General features: G+C 38.6%; 1 protein-coding gene across 6 annotated transcripts in view; it reads left to right on the plus strand.

Annotated features, from left to right (window-relative positions):
- CCSER1 (coiled-coil serine rich protein 1) overlaps positions 1-22,585 on the plus strand; it is a 711,885-nt gene that overhangs the window by 259,289 nt on the left and 430,011 nt on the right. The gene's annotated exons all lie outside the window — the stretch shown is intronic.

Consider the following 22,585-nt stretch of genomic DNA (forward strand, 5'->3'; position numbering starts at 1 on the left):
GCAGCGCGCTGCAGGCGGCCGCTTCCTCAGCGGCGGGCCCCTGAGGGGAGCGGAGAGGCGCGGCAGGTCCCGCAGCTCTCGCGAGAGCGGCTGACGACACCTGGGCGGGGCCAGGAGCAACCGCGGCCGCGCCGCCCCCCCTCCACACCTATAAACGAAGCCGCCAGGGAGCGCGAGCGAGCAGGGGATGTCGCGGCGGGGCGGGCAAGGCTGGGCGCTCTGCCGGCTGCAGCAGGGGCGGCGGTCTCTAACCGGTAGAAGGCTGCGTCCGCGGCTGATGGAGCTTCCCAGGCAGAGCTCCGGTGGGAACGCGCTGCCACCCTGGTGTCAGCCTGCAGCGTGTCTCCTGCTCCTATGCCAGAACTGGACGGCAGCAGTGAGCACGCCTGTGGGAGGTGCGCCCCGGGAGAGGAGCTCCTCCGCTCCGTGACAGAGCTCCAGGAGGAGGTGAGTAGGCTGAGAGTATCAGGGAGTGCGAGAGAGAGAGAGATGACTGGAACCGCACCCTGCCTTCCCTGGGACAGGTCCAGCCGGCAGATAGGACGTGTGATACGGAGGATCCCTGTGACTTCCAGGGATAGGTGGGGAACGGTGACAAGTTACTGCCCGGTGCAGCAGGTGCATCTCCTCTGTGACTACCTTGCCTTCCCAGGTGCCCTTGTACAACAGGTATGAGGCTCTGGAAGTGGAAGGAAACAATGAGGAAGGCAATGGTCCATCTAGGTTGGAGGTGTCGCCAAGGTGAAGCCGGCCTATGCCCCGCATCAAAACCACTTTTAAGAAAAAAAAGATGGGTTATTGTCATAGGAGCCTTCTGCAGGGAACAGATGACTGGTTAAGGGTTCAGGAGCACAAGTAGTGTTTTACTCTGTCCTTCCAGTGACAGGGAATGATGTTGGAAGGAACAGGCAGACCCACCTGGTCAATACTTGGTTCTGTGACTGGTGTCTCTGGCAGAATTTTGGGTTTTTGATCACAGGATGGTCTACATGACACCAGGCCTGTTAGCAACAGATGGGGTACACCTTTCTCAAGGGGGAAAAGGATCTTCACACAAGTGTTATCAGGACTCATTGAAAGAGCTTTAAATTAGATTTGAAGGGGGAAAGGGAGAAAACCAGGCTCACTAGTGATAAGCTATGGGATGGCATGCCAGTGTTTGAGGGACAGTGTGTTAGCGAGGTCCTTCAGTCTGCCCCACAATGTGCTGAGTACAGTGGAGCATGTCTGAAATGTCTCTATACTAATGCACACAGCGTGAGGAATAAACAAGAGGAGCTAGAAGCTCGAGGGAAGTGATTGTCCCACTCCGCACTGGTGCGGCCCCACCTCGAGTACTGTGTGCGGTTTGGGGCGCCTCAATATAGGAAGGACATCAAACTATTAGAGTGTGTCCAGAGGAGGGCGACCAAGATGGTGAAAGGCCTCGAGGGCAAGACATATGAGGAGCGGCTGAGGTCACTTGGTTTGTTCAGCTTGGAAAAGAGAAGGCTGAGGGGTGACCTCATCACAGTCTACAACTTCCTCAGGGCGGGTGGTGGAGGGGTAGGTGCTGATCTCCTCTCTCTCATGACCAGCGATAGGACGCAAGGAAATGGGACGAAGCTGTGTCAGGGGAAGTTCAGGTTGGACATTAGGAAAAGGTTCTGCACGGAGAGGGTGGTTGGTCACTGGAACAGGCTCCCCAGTTAAGTGGTCACGGCACCAAGTCTGTCAGAGTTCAAGGAGCGTCTGGATGATGCTGTTAGTCATATGGTCTAGTTTTAGGTTGTCCTGTGAGGAGCAGGGAGTTGGACTTGATGATCTTTATGGGTCCCTTCCAACTCGAGATATTCTATGAATTCTGTGAGCAACTACAATTTTAGCCATACCTTTTCCTATAAAAGCATCTCAAATTTTATAGCACACAAAGCCATCCTGTGTGGCCAGTGGCTATTGCTCCGTGGTTTTTTTTTTTTGTTCTGTTTTTGTTTTCCTGTGTGCTGAATGATTAACTGCTGAGAGTGAAACACAAATCCTGCTGGTGTAGACTCTATTCTGACCAAAATTCTTCTCAGTTGTTCTTCGTGTGTGTTTTTCAGATGTGATGATAAATATTTAGTGCAAAAAAAAGCATGAATAAAAAAAGTCAAAGGTGTGCATTCTTGCAAATACAGGATAGATTTTTATAAAGGCCTTTTTTTTTTTTTTTTTAAGTCCCACAATACAATATATGCATTTTGAACACTCCTGAGAGTCATTAAACTGAGAGCAGCAGAGTTCACACTACTGGAGCTAAAGTCTTCCTGTGAGTGTGTTTCTGATAGGATTTAGATGCTATAAAAGTAATGCCCATGCCATTGACTAAAATTTAGGCTTTGTAGGGGTAAATGCCCTTTAAAAATGTTTGTACAGTCAAGGAGACAGCTTTCAATTTAGGAAATAACAACATTTTTGTCCAGGAAAGAAAACAAAATCTCTTTCTGCAAAAAGCAGGAAACAAAGCTGAGCAAAGAATTGGAAGCTCCGAAGTGGGTTCTCTGCTTGCTCCAGGGGCCTTACGCTAGTCCAAAGCAGAAACTTAGTTCACGCAATTAAATTGCTGTTTCCGTGTCACAAGAGGAATGATGATGGCAGAACATAGCAGACTCCGTTCATGGGTTGCCTTGAATTTTTCAATGTATGTTTAGTTCAATTCAATACTGAAAACTGTTTGTTTTGTTTTTTTTTTTTACATTTGCGATGAAACAGAGGCTCCAAAAAGTTAACTCCAACTGTTTAATGACAACACAAATGGGAACGCTTGCTTTTGCAGTGAACAGTGAGCTAATTCAAGTAGTATTAAACAATTGCTGTTACAACTGAGCAATAAAAGAAAAATGAAACAGTAGATTATTTCAGGTGTTGTATATTTGATAATGGTTCACCTCTCCTCCAAGAAAGCCTATGAAGATAATGTTGACCTGCCTGATAAAATTGACCCAGAGCTGAATTTTGTTAAAAGATGACCCTTTTAAGTGCAGACAGCCATATAAATTTGGGAGAATTGAGGCCCATCAGAATGCATTCTGGTGAAAATTGTTCATACAAAGATGTGTGACCATGTCTGTTCATGGAGCATTGCTGAAGGAGGGAAGGAAGTCAACATGAGGAAGCCATTTCTTGTATTTTGCCAGCAAGTCAGCCTGGTCATTGCCCCATGAACCTCGCTTTGGAAGAATTGCAATAACTTTGCCAAGCTTTCCTCAGTTTCAGAGATACCTGCCACATCTGGTAGCTGCAGCAGTAGCTTACCCAGTTCTTTGTCTTACTGACTTTCACATTTTAAATGTATTCTATGCATTTTAGAGTAACACCAAATTCACATCTTACTTCCTGCTGTTTTCTTTTCCTCTCGACTGCTTTCTTTTTGACATAGCAAGCCCTTCTGGCACACAATACTGAGAAGGCAATTTACATGCAGGAGAACAAAGGTTTCACAATTTGAATTTCTCAGCTGTGTACTTTATACAGAAGAGCATGTTTGGCACATTTTCCATAGGGAGTGAATCAAAGCCTGCTGTCTGGTGTACGTTATTATAGTGGGAAGTGTCCCTTTATGTGATCTTTAATATTTATTTTATAAGCTAACATTATGAAGGCTGAAACTCTGTCATTGCTGTTTATACTATATTTGTGCTTTGGGATAAAAAAGAAAAGCATCTGCATAGAAAGGGCTTATGGGAACTGTTCATACACCAAGATTTTTCATCTTGGGCTTATGAAATGTGTTATATAAAAAGCATCAAGAAATCTTAATCCTGTTTATGCTTCAGAAGTTCCCTCTGGGGTTTAATTTTCTGACAGTGGAGACTGAACTCTTTATGAAAACATTAACAGTTAGAAATGATTTTCACATAAATAGAAATAAAATCATTGGATTTTATTCAGAATGAGATTGTATAGAGTGGCTTATATCACGTATTGCTTTTACGCACTTTCACTACAAGGATTTAAAAAGACAGGTGTAAATGTCAGTTCTGCGAAGAAACACTGTGTGGCAGAGAGTCTTCCATTAATTACATCATCAAATTAAAATATTTTACTTAAAATTTAGTAATTTTACTATTAAAATATTTACTATATTAAAATAATTTTTAAATTATTTAGGATTGCAACAGCAATTAGCTATTTATTGATGCTTCTAAGGTTATTACCATATATATGTTTCTTCTCTTCTTCCCCCATATTATTTCTGTTAAAAAAAATTCTCCTTAGCTCAGTGGCTACTTCTGCCCCTTTTGCCCCATTTGCAAGAATGATGCATAACTTGTGTTCCATCGTTTTGTTTCTACTATGCAGGAGAATATTTAAAGAAAATAAATATATGACTGAGTCTTTCTAAATAAGAGCTAAAAATATTACAACATACTTAGAAGATTAATGTGATGGCTGTAATCCGAAAAAATTACAAGGAAGGAAGGATAGAGAAGGAACTACGTATGCCAAATGTTAAGTCAGTAGTATATGTTTACTATGTCAAATGTTTTGTTTCTCGAATTGAGAACATTGTAACAGTTGTATACATATTATTATTTATATTATGTAAGTTGCAAGTTACTATGAAGCTCATCTGGGAAAGAGTGAGTCTGAAAGATTGCATTTCAATTAACTTCATAGGCAGGAGAATGAACTTAGAATTCTTGCAAGCAGTTTGACCTAAGCATAAAAATTCTGCTAAATTAATTATTAGGAAGGGTGAGAGTTTCAGGCTCTGGTTCCAGGAGTCATTTTCAAACACTGTAGCCCAGATAAACTTACAGCTAGATTTAAAATAAAACCTCATCCCTTCCCGAAGGCAGCTTCCTTGAGGCATGGGTGCATCATAGCGGTCCTTATCTGTGGAACAGCTGTCTTAGAAAAACCTTAACTGACAGCTTGGTAAAAAGACTGATTCCTAGTGTAGTTCAAATCTCCAATTTCCTAATTCATGCTTTTTGTTTTTTTTTAATATAGTACCCAATTTTGTATTTGAGAACTTTTTGTTTTTCTAAACTGAAGCTTATTTATTTTGTAAATTCTCTAGAATGTATAGTGAAATCAAGTAAATCTGAGAATGATGGTTTCATAAAAGCAATAAATCTGGATAAATTAGCACTGAAGATAACTTCAGGATCTTACCAGGAATTCTTTTTTCTATTTTTTTTTTTTTTTCTTAAGGGATGAAAAAGTATAAAAATGCCAGTTAAAGTGTAAAAATGCCAGCACAAATAAATTCTGTGAACCAGTTTTCACTGATTAACTTGCTTGTCTCATTGAAATGCTTTGGTTTCTTTTTCAAGATCTGACATAAAACTTCTTCAAGTCAGCTTTGACAAGAAATATAATCTGTCTATGCCTGAGTTTTCCATCTGTATGCAGGTGACAATAATTCACCATTTTTCTTGGCTGTCAGTGAGGACTTGCCTGCAGCTGTATACTTACATTGTAGTTCTACCTTGGGCTGCTTGGAACTATATATCACAGGTGATGCTAAACTGAAGTTCGGCTTAGAATACTTATATTTAGTCTGCTTTATCCTGTCACTTACATGTGCTTGGACTGCAGGACCAAGATATATAGCTTGTAAAACAGGATTCTCATTTTCTCTTCATGGATTTTGGGTGGTCATGAGTGATAAAGTAAGGCACAGATGTGAGTGTCGTTCCAGTTGCCTCCAATCACTGGGTACTCGATATATTGTACATATTTACAGTTTCTTTCTGTTGCTCTTCAGAGCTATTATTCTCTGTGTTAGACACAGTCAAATTGCTCTTACTGTAAATTTCACTTCTCGGTTATTGGGTTTCTTTTCCATGAATGGTTCATCGTGTATTTATTTATTTGTTAGTGCTTCGGTGAGGGTTTTTATTTCAGCTTCTGTGCTCCACTTCCTTATGAGATGCCTGTCTTGATGTTTGTTTGTCTTTCCAGTCATTATTTCTGCTAGGAAACAGTGGCAAGTAGAGTGAATTGGTGATGTGGTGTGGCTCTTGGGCTTTGGCGCTTGGTCGGATTTTCGAAGTGTAGCAATAACAGGCCTTGTCATCACAAGTTTGGAAAGACTATTGAAAACAGAAGAAGTATTTCTTGGTTTTTGCATTCAGGCAGCAATGAATAGACTCTGTTGTCCTTCTTTGCTTCCAAGCAGCTCTCCCTAAAGATCAGGAAAAAATGTCACTTACATCTTCAAAGGATATTTATGTTTTCTTATGACTGTATTGCCCCAGTGAGTTCTAATGCAGAAGCCTCTTCCCGTCCCTTTATCCATTTGCAAGGTTTTGTCTCTTGAAAACAAGTGCAATGGGGGAAGTAGACATAAATGTTAGAAAACACTAGCAAGGCAAACCGTTCTTGAATGTCTTTGAAAAGATCAAGGAAACAAATGAATAATAAGGCTTTTAGCCAGGTGCGTTTACCTAGAAGCACTGAAATCACTCTTTCCCATCTGTCTGGCATAACTGGAATGTGTTTAGAAGGATAGTTTGGGGGATTTCCAGCACGAAATGAGATGATAACTTCTCTTCTGTACCCTCTGCTTTCACATACAAGTCCTTGAGGAAGGGAGTATTTTTGTACTATATTCCCTTTTTCTTGTTCTGCATGTTTTTGCCTGAGCCCTTGCATTATTGCTGTGTGTGGCTGAGCGCTTCCTCCTGCTCTCAACTACCTAAGTGCAATTTGTACATGTGTGACAGGAATATTTGATCAGCAAAGAAACAGTGTTAATTACCTCATGCAGTGAATGCAGTGTGTTAAGATGGTGTGGTGGTACGAGGCAAAACCCATACCTTTACATAAGTGAAACTTATTTTTTCACCTAAAAAGTTTCCTTCATCAGCGGTAGCCTTTGTCACATCAGATAGATACGAGCGTTCTGCTACACGAAGCTCCTTCTCTTATGTATCTAAATCTTTATCTTGTTTTCTGCAACCATGAAATAAAGGGAGGCAGTAAAAACATTTTAGCGGGAATATTCTTCTAGAGCTTCAAAATATTTGTTCAAAAATATATTGGGATTAGTTCACTGCTAGAGCAGGAGCAGTTCTTATGCTTTTTAGCTGGGATGGATTCACCCTTTCCCTACCTCCCGCTGCCCTGAGGCCACTGCGCAGGCACAATACATTTCTGGTTGTGATGTGCTGCAGTGTTGGGTTTGGCATTGGCATGTCCATTGGGCCTTTACCACATGAGTAAAACGATTGAGAAATACTTGACCAAGCTGACCCACTAATGGTAGGGATGGACCCTGCAATCCCCAGTGTAAGAGCTGCCCCTACTCTTCTTTTTTTTTTTTCAGTAGAAGATAGCTCTTTTTTTTAAAAGTCCCTTGCTTTCACACTGATGGCAAGCTAACTGAAAATCGAATTTTTTTCCTCTTAGATGTTGAAATTTGAAATTCAGTGGAGAGAATCGGGAGAGACCACAGTTGAAGTTACACAAGTAGTGTGATAAGCTCTGAAATGCCTCAGCAGAATATGAAATTGCTTTTGATCTCCTTCTGAGTTGGAACATGCATGAATGTACACAGAGATAGATTGCTGGAACACAAGTGAAATAGTGTCCCCTGGGCTGGGAACAGGATGTCCTTCAACAGTACCTCCCTATAGGTTCACTCTACATTATTTTCCTTCCTCTCTAAAAAGTTCTCAGGATATGTTTTATGTGTTATTACCAACATTTGGACGTATGACTGCCATGAAATTTATTGCTCCTGTAGCCAGTAGTGCTAATGAGAGGCTCAGTACTTTCTTTTCACATTTAAGGAATAGTTTAGTGTGATGATAAAATGTGCCAACTTAAGCAGGGATATACAGTAGAATGCTTGCCTATATTAAGTTGTTAAAAGTCCAAATACTTCTTATATAGGAGCAGTAACCCCAGGTATTATTTGTAATTGATGTTTGTAAATTTCTACTCTTAGACTGGGCAAAGTACTGTTCAAAAACTTGAAGAGATTTTTGCTAATTTAGAAAGAGAGTTTTGCATTTCAGCAGCAAGTAGGTTTATGTGTTTTAACTTATGTGTACTGTAATAAGCAGTGCATCTATCCAAGGCTTTAATTGGTTTTGCTGCCAATATCAAGAATAAAAGAGGGAGCATGTAACAGATATTCATAAAATGACAAAACTGCTGGCTACCACACATCTCTCATACTCATTTTGCACCTGTTTCTATTGATAACCTTATGGGCCTATAAACAAAAGCACTTTCAGTTTGGTTTAGTTTGGTTAAATTCCAGGAATCTTGTGGATAAAGAGTATGTATGTATTTTTCAGCCTTCCACAGCTTTCACTGGTTTCAGAGATGAGTATAGAGATAGACAGGCATAAATAATATGAATCAAGGTGTGGAATTGCTATTTTATCACCTTGGTTATTCGTTGCCATTTTCAACTGTAGTTACCCACTGTGTGTCTTGAAGTATTGGAATTTAATGCTGATCAAAGTATCAAACTTTAAAAAAAAAAAAAAAAAAAAAAAGGTGTAGCACATACAAAATCAGAAATAAATTAAGTATAGAATGCTCAACCTGTTGTTTTAGATGATGCTGTCGGGGAAAAAAAGTTATCTATGCAAGTAACATTACCAGTTGTTTCACTTAATCAGACAAGCAGGATAAAAACAAAGCATAATAGAGACTAATAAAGATACATCATCTTAAACTTTCTTCCTTAAAACTTTCTCTTATTCAGTGGCTGCCTCAACAATTATATTGATACTGCAGTCTCTGCAGTAAATATGCAAGTGACTTCTCTGGTTCGTGTTCTGCAGGGACGATCACTTATTCTTGTGTACCTTAATCGTCCTTGTAGGATCCACAGGGTTCCTCTCTGTTGGTTGTGAGCTGATCACCATTTGTAAAAAGCAGGCTTCTAGTCTTCCACGTAAAGGCATGAGAAATTGCAATTATTTCTTTGGTTATCCTCACTGAGTTTGCTTTAAAAATGAAGTTAATATTCCTGTGAATTTTGCTTTACATTTTCACGTTTTCTCTTTATTATTGCTGGGACAATTGCACATGACTTGTGACCTGCAAATTTTGCACATCAAAAACTTTTAGTGGCTTATCCTGAGGAGCAAGAGTAAAGATCTCCTACCTTTCACCTTGCCTTTTAGAGAGCTTTGCAAGTGCAAATCAGAGGTCCAGTAGGTTTGGATTGGCTCTTCCCTGTTTTCTGACCCATGGATAAAGGTGTGAATCGTCTGTCTTACAGTTTTTGCCTTCATTTAAATGAGTTGCTTCATTTGTCTCTTACTTATTCCTGTGAAGGCCTTTATTCAGGAGTGATGGGATGAAGGAGGAACCATGTACATTAGGTTAATGAATTCTTACTGTATTTTGTTTTCTAAAAATAATTTGTAATATTACAGGACTTATAAAGTAATTTAGAAGAGATTTTTGCTTAAACTGTGCTCTGATCTAGGATTTTCTGTTTCCTTGTCTTTTTCCAGCATTGCATTTGTTCTTGAAAAGTAAACAAAATGCTTGACAAATGATGTTGTGTAAGAAAAATGCAGGCTGCAGCCCATCAGGGTTCATTTTGTCTGATGGATGATACTAAAATTTCAAAATGCTGCTTCTAGAACTAATAAAAATGTCTGTAAGGGAAAAGTTATTTATTTAATTGTCTGCTGCCAGATTTTCCTGGCAAACATTGTGCTTCGCCATATGACCCTGGCCAAGCCGAAAATTTATTTCGGCAACAGACAGTGGTTCTATTGGGAAGGAGAAAAACTTAAACATTATGCTTGGAGTTGTGTTGAAACCCTTGTACTAGTGATGGTCAAAGGACCTTCTAGATCAGCCTCTTTTCAGTTTAGCTTGACTGTGCTTCATTACATCAATTTATTATGCTGGCTGCCTGAAGCCTTCCAGGAGAAGAAAGGTAGTGGCTTGTTGGGGATGTGCGTAGGGAAATAATCTCTTTCCTTTGTGGAAACATCTCTGTAGTAGTTTTGAGAAGTTGCTGCCAGGAGTTAGTGTGGGAGATGCAGGTGCACAAACTGCAGTAGAAGGGATATTAGGAGACCAAAGAAGTGAGATGGAATAAAAAATTTCAAGGACAGATATTCCTACGCCTCTGTATTGCGTTGGAGGAATGTGAACAATTCCTGGCCCCTCAAAGAAACAATTAGAAAGATGCATTTAGCATGCTATAGGTCTTTAGTGCCCTCTTCCCTGTCTGTAGCTTTGACCACACTTTGCATCAACTTGCTATTTTAACCAATAAAATAACTTTTTAGTTAGGTGGTAAAAATCTCCATAAGTGGCTAGATGCAGACTCAAAGGCATGACATTTCGATTTTTGGGGCCTAAGAACTGTGGATTTAAGTGAATGCTGCTAGCTTCCCTATGTTTTTGTGACATCAAGATTTTTTAAAGAGGTAATTTGATATCTGGCTCATCTTTCTCTATCAACTCCCCACAAAGCAAGTGAAAAACAGAACATATTTGTCAAATATAATATTTGTCAGTCCTGTCAGAAAAAATGAACTTTATCCCTTTTTGACCAGTGCCCTTCACTATATTCACCAGAATGATATTGTCTCTCCTGGGAGATGTCACAGAGGAGAGGAAGACTTTTATCATTTTTGCCATCTTTGGACAGAGCAGTATTTGCATTCTGGGCTTTGTTTAAAAGACAATTGAGCAAAGATAGTGAACAGTGTTTATGGGGCTTAGTGTGAACAAAAACTTTCCCCTTTGCTACCAACCAGCCTTATCTGGTTTTAGATGTCAAGTACCCTTCAGCGTGCACAAAAGAAAAGATAAGATAGCATTCACATAGGCCCATGCTGGAAACAGAGGTATGGCTCCAGGAGATGGGTATTCAAGTCTCTGTGCAAGCCTTAAGAAGGACACCCACCCAAATGACCCACTGAGAGCACCTCTGAACAGAGTCTGTTCTGTTGTATATTCTATTGAAGTTGTGACATTAGTCTTAAAGCTGAGACACCCCAGACTAATTATGTGTCTAATTACAGTCCCAGAGAAAGCCTCTTTATTCCTAGGAGTGTTGTCTGGTTTTATTACAGTTGTTCTCAAAATGTCTCATTGCTTGTTCAAATGCATAAGAAGACAAAGTTCTTTTCTGAAAAAAAGAGACACACAAAAAGAAAAAAAACTAAAAACCCCACTCAAGTGAAAAAAAAGAAAGAAAAAAAAAGAAAAACATTGTGGTAATAGCAGGCAAGTTTCTTGTTCATCCTTCTGTTACCACCTCCTAATTAATTGTGTCTCTTTCTCTTCTTTTCTCTTCTGCCAGTGTCCGATGTGTAGTTGTGCGACATCGTCCCTGTTGATGCATGCACACCCTGAAGTGTTCCTAAGGTTTTGTGTGTCAGAATTAGGCAACGACAGCCTGACCAGTAATATGTATGCTAATGCAAGTGTCTGATGGATTTCTGGTCCCTGAAAGCAAAGGCGGGAGGATGGCCTTGCATTAGCAACACAGAAGATGCAGAGTCATAAGTCAAGTGATACTAAAATTCAAAGACTGTACAATGTTTATATGTGCACAGGTGTATTTTTTGAGTTCTTTGTCTTCTGCTTTCAGAATCTATAGGGTGTGCTTAGATCAAAGTTTCAAGCTGTATCTGGCAACAATATGGGCCAGAAACTGACATTTTGTGCAACTTTTATCTTATTTAAAAAAAATTCATCTTATACCAAAAGCTGGAGTGTTATTGCTAAGTGCCTTGAAAAAAAATGAGTTGGCAAGTCCAGTTTTAATCTCAGTCTAGATGGAGCTTTGGACAGAAAGCTTTAATACACACTCCAACAGTTATTAGGGCTGTATGTTATTAATGCTCTCCTGACAGAGTTTGCAAAATTAGTAACTAAAAATATCAGTTACTCTTTTATGTAATGTACATTCAATGTTTCACAGAAGAAATGCTATGAATTCTATTATAAGTTAATAATTTTACTAAATTTTTAATAACGTCCTTAAAGCAACATTTTCAAGTGTGTTTTTTCATTATATTTGTTGCAAACTTGAAAAAATTAATGGTACAGGTTCTAACAGTACTGTTAGGTTAAAAGAAATTGTGTTCTGAATATTACTGTTACTTACTACTTAAAATTTGAATATGTGCAGTGCAAAAGAATTCCTATATATCAGACATTAAATTTAAATCGTGGGCCATATGTTTTCAGTGAGATGCATCTTTTCTAAACTTGCAGTTTTGCACAATACTGCTTGTCATGTTGTTCTCTACCTTAAACAAACCTGGCATTGCAGACTAGAAGCAATTACACTAACTCCAAATATTCAGGTAATGCAAGCAGAGTCCCCAAAGTACAGAATGTAGCAACCAGAGAGTAAACAACTGAAATAAACATCTAATTTTAACGTGACCATCTAAAAAAACAAAGTTAAAAGGCAGGGGACCTAATGTCCTGGTAGTGAAGAGGGAGATGAGGCATTGTAGAGAGAATGCAGCTTTTGATAGGACATCGTTTGTGAGCACTTATGTATCAAGTAACGCTGCATCAACACTAAAATATTGTAAGCAACGACAGCTCAGGGCTAGTATTGAAGTTTGAGCATGCTTCTTCCTTCTGTGTGCTGGCATACAGATAAATATTTAGAGAGATTTAAATATGATTCAGAGATCTGAGCTTTGAGCCTTCATAGTCAACCAAACTGAACATTGCTTTTTCATCTGCCTCTGGCCTCGGTTTTCCAGTCTTTTAGATTTATGTTGGCATAGCGTTATGGGGGAAAGGAGGGAGGAGGACTGTTTTCTTCTGTAAGAGGGCAGCACAGAAACACTACTGCAGTGTTTTAGTCAAATTAAACTAAATATACTGATTATTTTTTAGTGGGTTATTTACAATCAAGAAGAAAAACATTGAAGACCATACTGGCAAAGGCAGAGAAATCTCCTGTAGAGGGACTAGTTTCACCATATGATAAAATAACGTTTCTGCTGTGGCACTTAGTGATTGATTATGTCATGTAAGAACAAAGCAATTAGGTTAATTTACACATTAGTTTATTGCTTTCTTTTTGTTTGGTCTCTAATGCCTTTGTTTAAAAAATCGAGCATGTGCTTTTGGAGGGGTTTAATTTCACTAATTAAAATCTGAGTGCACACATTGCAACACCTGGCTTGTAAGTGAAACCCGTCTGAATAAATACAAGCCCTCTGGTAGTTGGAGAGGACACTCACAAGGAAATAACGCCCCAGGGGTCCCACAACTTACAAGGTTTCATCTGCGTATATAGCTGGGAATTTGTTCTTAATAAGTTATTGGCCTCTATTTATGCCAATGGCAGTTTTTGTAAGTTGATTCATCAAGCTATGCAGCATTCAAGGGAGGAGGGGAGGCTTTCAGCCTCCAGAAGGCGAATGATTCCTGGGACGACTTTGTGCTTGTGAAGCTCCCAGTCTCTTACGTATGTTTTAAGATGACGTACATCTGGATGCGACCTATTTACTTCATGCTGGCACCTGGCATTCTTCATAGACAAGATCTAGCTAACAGTTTATCTCAAAGTGTTAGACCTACAGTTCTTGGGTGGTTTTTATGCGGTTACTCTAAAAGGAAGTTTCTTTATTTCTTCTGTTCTATACACTTCATTTACGATCAGTTTTGGCTGGAGCTCAGAAAGTGTATATTATCTAACAGTAGGAAAAACACATATTATTTCACATCGAAGTCTGCCAGGAGCCATTAATCGTGAAACAACAGATTTCACATCAGTGAATGGACTGAGGAAGACTTTTTTTCTCACTTCTCACTTGAAAACACTGCTCTTTTTTATAAGTTCAACAGCTTCTCTAGATATATGGTTTAACTTTTAGGTTGCCTTGTGTGGAGTCAGGAGTTGGACTCGATGATCCTCGTCGGTCCCTTTCAAGTCTGGATAATCTATGAGTCTCCTTGATAATATAAACCAAATATATGTATGCACGTGCACACATAGACACATATATGCAAGTACTCAGCTAGCAAGAAAATACGCTATTTGCAACCACTGTGCCAGGAACTGCATGAAGTTTTTTTATCAGCAGACTTCACTAAATAACTGGTGTATTTAATTAGCATTGGTGCTGGATTTCTCATGTTGTTTTGTTACTTTTGTTTATATCAGGCTTTTGAAGTCACTGTGGCTGTTCATATGTTTGCCAGTGGAACTGGAAATTTTGTAAAAGATTAATTCCATAGTGTTTCCTAAAAACCTTACAGAAGAATCCAATTTAAGCATTAAAAAACCTCTAGTAGATTTCTTTCAAGAATGGATATGTAGTAACATGCATGTTCTGGATTTCTTTATAAATTATGTCCCTAAATCCATTACATGCTTTCATTTATTGCTCATAAAAGAGGATTTAACATAAAAGTTCTTTTAACAATAACATCAGGTTCCAACTATTTTATGTGATAATGAAATAGGATGGGTTTTAAAGTTGCAGTTTCTTCCTGACCTATTAATCAAATTCCCTACATAAAGTAGGTGGAAGGCATCCTCTGAATTTAAACACAACTCTTTTCTACTCATTATTCTTAAACTGTTAAAGAGGGCAATGAGAAGGGATATACTTGTTTAATCATATAGTTTCACCAAAATGAAGGTCCATTGTGTTGATTCCATTAAAGAGTATTGAATGTTATCTTCACTCAGAAAGCTGTGTTTGTAATTACTAATTATTTTGGGGACTATGTGAAAGTGTACAGAGCTAATGATAAATTTTAGGACTACTAGTTGGAATTTTCTGAATCCTCACAGAGTTTTAACTACCCAGTTGTCATAGCAGGCATCACTTAAGTCTAACTGCTCAGCTCCCCTGACGTTTTAGTCCTCTTCCTTCTAGTCCCTGGCATTTAGTTGCCACCCAGTCCTGTAGGCACGTGCGTTTTTGTTAGTGGAGGAATGTGTGTGACTATAGCATGATAACCTGTAGGATGATTCTTTAGATCTCTGTATCTGTTCTCAGGCCCTGGCATGGTCTGAAGCCAGGACATTTCTGTAATTGGGCCCATTCCAGGAAGAGTTCCCTGAATCACCTGCCCAGGATGAAGGCAGGTAGGGGTTAGTATGTTAATGAAAGCAAGCAGAATGCTGAAGGTATTCCACTTTGGGTATTTTAGTAAATATTAATTAGACTCCTAAAACTAACTGTGATGCATCTCAGCTGAACCTCTCAGCCAACACGAGGTATAATGCATCGCCTGCTTTCTTCACAGAGGTGTTCTTAATGGTTAATAACTTCATCAAAAGATAATGTCTTCATTTACCCACTAATAATGTGTTAGGTGCTTCCCAAATACTTAAAGACCAAGTCAGACAGGAATCGAAGTGAGTGGCTTGTCTCCCTTATAAAGTGTATGAATTTTCCACTTAATTTTCTGGTCTCATTGGAAGTCCATCTTACCTGTCTAACTCACGTCTGTGAATTCTGCCAGGCACTAAGCAAATATTTGTTGCAAACCCTGCTGTCCTTTTGTCTTTTAGTGGATTTAACTTTGCCTATTAACATACCTATCTTCCTGCTGAAGCTTATAATAACAGTTTGGTAGCTTCTTATCGGGCACAGAAAATGCTTTAATTTTTTTTTGTTTTCCATTTAAGATGTACATCATTTTGAGCATAATTTTGAAAAGCCTCAGTAGCAAAAAATGCTGACCTGTAGTAGGAAGTATTTGGCAATTTGTTTTTAAGTAAGGGAAAGTAGTTTCGTAACTGAATGAAAGGAGTGCTCTTCCTGTGCTTCTTGGAAGGCAATCATCATATCCGATATCCATCATGATTTTCCAGCTTTTTTTCACATTTTTTTATCCTCATAAGAACTTGAAAGTTTTATGTTCCGTTTGCGCAATTTCTAAACGCAAGATTGAAGCATTTAGAGCAGAGAGCAAACGTGAGGAGAAATGTTGTTTTGGTCTAGAAGGTGACAGTGGCAAAATAGATCTATTTTTCTCCTTTCCCTCAATACTATAAAATTAGCTAGGCATCCTTGAATGCCTGTCTTCTTTAATAGATTAGATCAAAATTTTGTTGTTCTAGTCCCGGGTCAGCTGAGTTGATCAGCTCCATGGAGTGCATTTGGATTGAGATTTGGAGAGGACACCAAGTGCCTTTAGCTTTTAGCTGTGCTGAGGCAGTGTCCTGTCAGAAGTACGTAGTGTTTACAAAGGCTGCAATGACTGCAGGTAGATTTATCCTTTGTCCAAAGAAAAGGTAAGCCTTCTTTTGTTTATATTTTGACCAGAGATGTAATGTAAGTTACTGCTTGCTTTTGTGCATAATTAAACTGCAATTTATATTTTATATACCAGTTGTAAAATAGTTTCAAGAATGATCCCCTGCTGAATTTTTTTGGGGGAAAAAAAATTAGAAAGGCTCAAACTCTACCGACCTCTCAGTGCTCAGCCAGCCTCATTTACTTTTCCTGGTTTGTCTGCAATGCTTTATTTCCTACTGCACTGGTACCACTTGAAACTGAATAAGCCCCACCGGTCTTTTCCAAGTACCTATTTGTTTGGATGTTATCCGATTACTGTATGGTGTTACATTATCTTATTTGTATCACATTTAAATTTTTCTAATAGATTCCAGGAGGAAGAAAAGGACTGAAATCTCAAGTGTTTTTGTGTGCTAGATCAGGGGATATAAACAGAGCTCTTGTTTCTGTAATTCCTGTAGAATTTAGAGAAAGGAAAGAAATGCTGGACGTGCCCTTTTTTTTTTTTTTTTTTTTTTAATTTGATTCCATATTTCATGATGACTGGGTTCTAGCCCAAAGGAAATCTTTATGGCTGTGATATAAACCTTTGAAAGAACAGGAGTTATAATGGAAAAGGCTGACAGTCTTTTAACTTATAGCAGCACTAGCCATTAGAGTTTGTGTGCACATTTGTGTGTGGGTGCATCGTTTAATAGTGACAGATACCGAACATCATTTTTCTAAAAGGCTGACCTTGAAAAATCATAGCATCAGAATACCAATAAATGATACATAGTTCTAAAAGCTGTAAAATGTCAAACAATATGTACCTTATGACACAGTGTGGTTTAATATTCTGAGATGTCATCTCTATAACTTTTGAAGCGTTCTGTTACAACAGAAGTAACATTGAGAAATTGTGTGAGACAGAGGGAGGTATAAATTTTGATATGAAAGAATGCTAATAGGGGTAATTAGCCAAGTGTTTATGTCCTGGTTACCTTTTTAACTTCTCGGTATTGCAACGGCTGCCTTTTCAGAACTGAGTGAGGAGTTTGGGAATTTTTATCCTGCTGGACCAAAGCTTGAGAGTATTTAGGCACTTAGTAGTAAATTGTTTGATATGCCTGTTGGAATATTTAGGAACATGCTTTTAAAAGTCTATGCCTCAGTTCTGCTAGGTATGGGGAAAGGCCTTTCTTTTTTCCAAAATTTGTCCGTATGTTTCAGTTCTAAACTGTTTGGGATAGAACATGCCACTTACTAAGTGAGATTAGCAAGAGATTACTTGGAGATTAAGATTCAGTCTGGGATGACTGTAGAACTTGACTGTAATGTACATCATTGTAAGAGACCCACAGAGTGCTTTGAACTGAATTTTGGAAGTGTTTGAGGTAGGCAGATTTTTCTCTAAAAATCAGAAGTAATTGCTCTTTTATATCCTATATGGTCCACAACTAAGGGACCTTTCTCAAAATAGTAATTGGTGATTTTTCTAAAAAAAGATCTCTTTCAGCTATTTGCTGTTGATGAGGAAAAAAAACTTCTGGATGGGGATAAAAAATGTGGATTTAAGGCTATCCCAATTTGTATGAAAGACGATTTCAGGATCATTTCTGATACACCCTCTGTATGGAGTTAGTGTAAAAGGACATATGTTTCCTGGTGGGTCAAGTTCTGAACAAATAAGAGAGGATTGTTGCCGAAATATTTCTGAAGATCAAATTTATATACATCTATATATGTGTGTGTATGAATTTTATAACTATACATGTATAAAAATGTATATATATAAAAATGATGTATTTATATGTGAATATATACATATGGAGTTGCGCACTTAGACACTGAAAATAAGTGATTTAAGGCTTTTTCTAAGTCCCTGCTTTAGAAGATACGCCCTCAGGGAAGAAAGAAGCTATGCTCAGCTCTTCCCATAGAGGCTGGGGTCTTTTACTCTGCTTGCAGAGCCTTCCTGATGCCCACAGCATTACGTGGCTTCTCTTCTGTTAAGCAGGTATCAAGAAGTGCAGACTCTATGGGACCAATTGTATTAGTTTAGGCTAATTCTGCTTTAGCAACATCTTGAACACTGCTGGTGAAAACTAAGAAGATTAAACTCCACACAATCTGGGGATCTTTATGTAAGTGAAGTTCAAATTACCATAAGATCTTCAAATCATTGATCTGAGGATTAGTAAGAAGGGAAAAATAACTCAAAGTAGCTCAAGTTGCAAATCTTTGGGTCTTCCACCCCCCACCCCCCCCCCCCCCAAACCCTTTAAAGATGTTTTGGAATAAGAAAGTTGTTCTTGTTCTGCTTTCTTAAGGGAAAGAAGCTTTGAAAGAAGCTGCACAATTGTGTCTCTTCCTCAGTTAGTTAACGTGCAGTTGCATTGGATTTATGGAGGCTATTAAAATGCTAAAAGTCACTGATTGATTATTTTAATGATATCTCACTATTTCAATAAAGATTGCTTTTGAAATAGAACTCTGTCTTAATGGCACTACCATTTTGCTAAACGTGGCTGTTGCAGCTTTTTGTATCCATTAGAAATGAGGAAATATATTCACGGTGTTCAGTGGATATGTCCAGATAAAATGGAAACAAAACAGCAGGCCCAAAGTACCATCGCAGCACAGGTTTTCACCCTATTTAACATTTACAAATTTGTGACAAATTTTCTGTGGATTTTCAGACTTCATGATAACAGTAATTCTACTGATGTTAAGCTTGCTTTTCTCTGTTGTCATTTGTGGTCCCCTTAGATGTAACAGGCAGCTGTGTGGTATTCCACAGGCTTTTGGTTGACACCACTTGAGCAACTTGAATTACCCTGTTTCCCTATGACATTGATCTAGAGGACTGAGCAGAGTTTTAAGTATGCCATCTGTCAGACTTTCTGATCTTTGTCAAACCGAATATAAGAACCGCTTGTCATCTGGGAAATGAAGTCTCTAATACCTGGGAGAAAATTAAGAGCAGCTTCCTAACGCTCTTCTCAGCTTTGATTTGCTACTGCATACGCAGTTCTTCTCAGACCTTTTGAAACAGGTTGGCTCTTCTCTTGCCTAGGAGTCTGGCTGGGTTTCACATCTCAAGCTTGGAGCTTCATGGCTCCATAGCCATGCTGAGAGATTTGAGGTGACATCTACATGGGATGGTTCTTTAGTGCACATCTGCACCACTGACATCCTCCAGAATGGAGCAGTCCCATCCAATTTGCCTGTACTGACAACGAAACCATACCAGGGAATTATTTGAAAGAGTGATAGCTGCATTGGGTCAAGCCATTTCAGAAGTGCTTTAACACTGACTGACTTCCAGTGCCCAGGAACATTTTCAGGTATGGTTTTATTAAAGTAGGGACATAGCCTAAGTGTGTGTGTATGTCAGGCAAATTTAGAGCTCAGACAGGAGCCATATATTTAAAAGTGACCAAATTACTTTTCTGAAATATTTTATGTTGATAATATTATAGAATTAATATTGTCATTTAAATGAAATACATTGTCTTTAGTCATTAAAATAGACCTTTCGAGGCTTTTTATCCACAGTTTCAGAAGTCTGTCACAGATAACATTTCCCTGTGAGATGTTTTTATTACAATAAACACATCTTTGGAATGTGGAGCGGGCTGGCCATCTGTAAGGAGCTCCTGCACTACCAGTTGAGGAACCAGCCCTTTTTTCAACTTCAGAGGCAAAGAGGTGTTTTACTAGTAAGGGGAAACTTCTAATTTTACAAAGAACTTCTTTTTTCCTTGCTAAATCTCTACTGCTGCTTTGAGATGAATTGCAGTGGATTACCGTAATAACACTGTAATAGACCACCTGGACATTGTTAATAATGACCTTGATGAAATATCAGTTCTGGAAGGAACGTAAAATGAGCTTTTTTTCTGCAGCAAATAAAAGGAGTTGTATGAGACAGTGAGAGTTTTTCTGTCACAGATCAGTTATATTCTTTTCAGATAGTTCGGAAGTACTATACAATCTGAATGCTCACTGTATACCAACTCTGAGTTGCCATTTTCCAGTAGCAATTGAATTAGATTTTAAACTCTTATCACCATGAGTGGCGATATGTTATTGTGGTGCTTTTCATGCTTTAGTACAAGGTTCTGTATTTGAAAAGACAGTAATTTTGTGTGTTGAGCAGTGTGATGTCAACATAAAGCCCACTGAAGTAATTGAAGGTGTTTTCTTCAGTTGAAATTAAGATTTGCTGTATTTCCAGTACATTTATAGCTTACACATAAACACTTTGTCTCTTCCATGTAAGAGAGGATGAGAGTTGTCCAAGTTCTACTTGTTTCCTCATCACTGGGGCAGCAGGGTATTGCTGTTGATGCCAGGTTCTTCTCCTTGATAAAGTGCTACAAAAGACTCCTTCTGGGAGGCATTACATCTTCAGTTAGTCCTTTCTCAGTGTCAGGATGTTACACGCATGAGATGCCTCTTCAGGAGCATGAGGAAAATGAAACTTTGGTGGGACTTGCAAAGTGAACATGCAGACTATTCTAAGGAATAATTAGTCTTCCAGCCTGCAGGCACTTTGCAGGAAAAAAGAGGACCTTGTTTCATCTTACTCAATTTAAATAATGTGCTTTTCTGGCTACATAAATCTTACTCAAGTGTAGATTCCAATAGTTTGAATATGGCTTCTTTTATAAACCCTTAAAAGTGGCCTATGTTATGAAACTTCAGTTAAAAGTTGTTTTTTCTTTGCATGATTTATACCTGAGGCTTCTTTAATAAGGGCAATGAATCAGCAGTGGCTTAATATCCTTCAGTCAAAAGCACCTTTACTATCCACCTCAGATTATTATTTTAAAGGATGCAAAATATCCTACTCACCATGTTGTTTCAATGTATTTAAAAATTAAAACAGACAAGTTTCATTGTTTTATGAGAGTGTTGAAAAGCCTGGATTAGAAAATTTTAGTTCCATTGGCCATCATGAGCACCTGTCCATATCTGTGATCTCTGTGGTGCCTTTCTTGATGTAACACGTTGTCTCTACTGCACATTACATAGCTTGCAAAATATAAAAATGAACCATCCATAAAAGATAATTCTAGTAGCCTCATTTCCAGCTTCTTAGTATGGCATTGGGAATTGCTTGTCTTGAGAAATCACATTAATTCCTTTTTGTATGTGGTTCCTATGAAACCAAAGTTAACTAAGGAAAATTTCGCATGGAAAAATATTCTTTGTCCTCCCAAAATATGGCCATGCTTAAAATTCAGAATCAGTTTTGTGTTGCATGAAAATTCAAATGGAACAGAAAATTGGAACTATACATTAAATGAATAATAATTGTCATTTTCTTCACCACTTACGCTAACATCTTTAATTGTAGTGAATTAATTTAGTATGAATATGGATGTCATGCATTGCTGTTACAACACTTTTGTAATCTAGTAGTAATTAATATACCACTGTTGCACAGTGCAGCCACATTCTCAGATTTATTCTCCTTTCAGATTTGTCCTTTTTCCCTGCTGATTTAAGAGAAAATAGGTGCAACAATAAAGTTGTGAACGCTTTCATGCCAGAAATATCCTTAGTGTTTTTAGTTACATTCTGTTCCACCAAAACGTCCAGTAATCTCTAAAAATTATTTTTCTACTATTAAACTTCTGGCTGATTGTGGCTGATTGATTGAATCTATGACCTCTAGATTATAGAATCACACAGGTGGGAAGGGACCTCTGCAGGCCTCTGTTCCAAGCCCTTGCTCAAAGCAGGTTCAATTAGAGCAGGTTACTCAGGGGCTTGCCCCATCATGTTGTGAATATGTCCAAGGATGCCTGTCCCATAGCATCTCTGAGCCCCTGTTACTTTGTTTGACCACCCTCATGGTAATAAGTAAGTAAGTAAATAAATAAAGTTCTTATATCTGGTCACAATTTCCTGTATTCCAGCTTCTCTCCGTTGCCTTTCATCCTATTGCTGTGCATCCCTAAGGATAGCCTGGCTCCATCATCTCTGCACCCTCCCAGTGGGGACATTGCTCTGGTCAGCAATGAGATTCCCTTCACCTTCTCTTTAGAAGACTGAGCAAAGCTGGCTCTCTTAGCCTCTCCTCATTTATTCCACACTCCAGCCCTCTCACCATCTTGTTGGTCTTTGCTGGACTTGCTCCAGCATGGCAAAGTCTTATAGATATCTTGCTCTGATATTAAAGGAAGATAGTATGTATGCAGAAAAATAACGGTATTCCATTACTTCCGAATTTCATCAAAATCTTTCCGAATCTTTCTATTGTCTTGAATGGATTCTCAACTACAACTTAATGTTGTTTTGTTTCATGTTCTGCTTAAATAGCTTCAATAGTAACTAAACTTCAGAGTGAATACAAATTAATTAAATTTAAAAATCCATTTTATAGAATAGCAGGT

This window comes from Nipponia nippon, unplaced genomic scaffold (genome assembly GCF_047370975.1).
Source record: "Nipponia nippon isolate SJK-2023a ecotype South Korea unplaced genomic scaffold, ASM4737097v1 scaffold_6, whole genome shotgun sequence".
NCBI classification, from domain to species: domain Eukaryota; kingdom Metazoa; phylum Chordata; class Aves; order Pelecaniformes; family Threskiornithidae; genus Nipponia; species Nipponia nippon.